This window comes from Pteropus alecto, unplaced genomic scaffold, assembly GCF_000325575.1.
Source record: "Pteropus alecto unplaced genomic scaffold, ASM32557v1 scaffold8, whole genome shotgun sequence".
In the NCBI taxonomy this organism is placed as follows: domain Eukaryota; kingdom Metazoa; phylum Chordata; class Mammalia; order Chiroptera; family Pteropodidae; genus Pteropus; species Pteropus alecto.
The window spans coordinates 24,438,754-24,440,150 of record NW_006494609.1 but is presented as its reverse complement, the minus strand read 5'-3'; the positions used below and the strand labels follow the sequence as shown (position 1 = coordinate 24,440,150).

Here is a 1,397-nt window from a genome sequence, read left to right as displayed (position 1 = left end):
ACGGTTTATTTAATGGTGAGAGGAGCGGGTGTGGAGAAGCATGGCCCCGGCCTGTCCCAGGCTCACGCGGGGCCGCGGGGGCCGCGCTGCCCCGTCCACGCGCAACCGCAGCGGGCCGGCGCGGGCAGACACCGGCCCGAGGTCCAGACGGGCCCAGCGTGGGGCTGGGGAGAGCCGAGCTCTGGCCCTTTCCTCCGACACCACAGGACGCTGGGCGGGGCCGCCTTCTCCCATGCTAGTCCCTGCCACGGCTGGCGGTGGCACAGGCTGAGCCAAGGAAGACGGGACATTAGTGCAGATGGGAGTGACTCAGAGACTATGCAAGCCACATCGAGCACAAAAGGTCATCTAAATGCCACGTGTCCTGAAATGACCATGTCCAGGGGCCTGAGGCGCGGCAGGGGAGGACGGCTGTATGCGCTCCGGCACCCCGGCCGTTGCTAAGCCTGCTTCCCAGGCACTGTCCGGCCATGCTGACTGCCGAGCTGCCCCTTAGCGATGCTCCCTGGGGGCCGCCTGGCCTGGGCTCTGGCCACGGCCCAGACCCGTCCCCAGCTCCTCTGAGACCTGGCAGAGCCGGCCTTGTTTCCGGCCAGGCGGGGCGGGGGCCAGCAGACAGGCTGGCGCTGAGTGGGCTTCCTGCAGCAGGGCCTGCCCCGCCGGGCCGGCAGCGGGCACGGGCTGGGCCCCAGTGCAAACTGCACTGTCACCCGCTGCTGGGGCCCAGGGCTGTTCCCACGTAGAGAAGGCGCTCGGCAACCCTCGCAGCCCCTCACCCCCGCTCAGCTCAGGCCCCTTCCTTTGTTCGCACGGAGGGGGCTGGGTCCCGTGCCACGCCGGGCAAACGCCTGCAGCCTCCACTTCCTTACCAGGGAGGGGCAGGCGCAGATGAGTCACGAGTGAGGCTCAGTCATGGAAAGAGCCAGAAGGAAAAGTACTGGAAGCTCTGAGAGCACGTCCCACGGGCCAGGCCCGGGGACCTGGGAACATGTCTCTGAGCGGGGGAGGCCTTTGTCACAGAGAGAGAGGGAGGGAGGGAGGGAGGGAGGGAGGGAGGGCCTCGCAGTCCTGGAGGTGGCTTTGTCTTTTAGGAGCACCCAGAGTCACTGGGGCTGCAGGGAGGACGAGGTGGCAGGGCTGGGGGCAGAGGGAGGCACAGCGTCCCCACAGGCTGGGCTCCGTCCACGCAGCAGGAAGCCAGGCCCGGCCCGTTGCAGCCTCGCACGTACGTGCGCACACACTCACACACATACGGACTTGCACACATACACACTCGCCCCCCACACAACACGTTCACTCACATACACACTGTGGGCTTGCTCAGCACCCTCAGGGAGTCTGGGAGCTCAGTAGAGGCCCCTGCGCCCTCTCCCCCTAGGGCCCAGGCTGGATGGGGG

At 67.6% G+C, this 1,397-nt stretch overlaps 1 protein-coding gene across 1 annotated transcript in view; it reads right to left on the bottom strand.

Annotated features, from left to right (window-relative positions):
* ADSSL1 (adenylosuccinate synthase like 1) overlaps positions 1-1,397 on the bottom strand; it is a 17,746-nt gene that overhangs the window by 8,051 nt on the left and 8,298 nt on the right. The gene's annotated exons all lie outside the window — the stretch shown is intronic.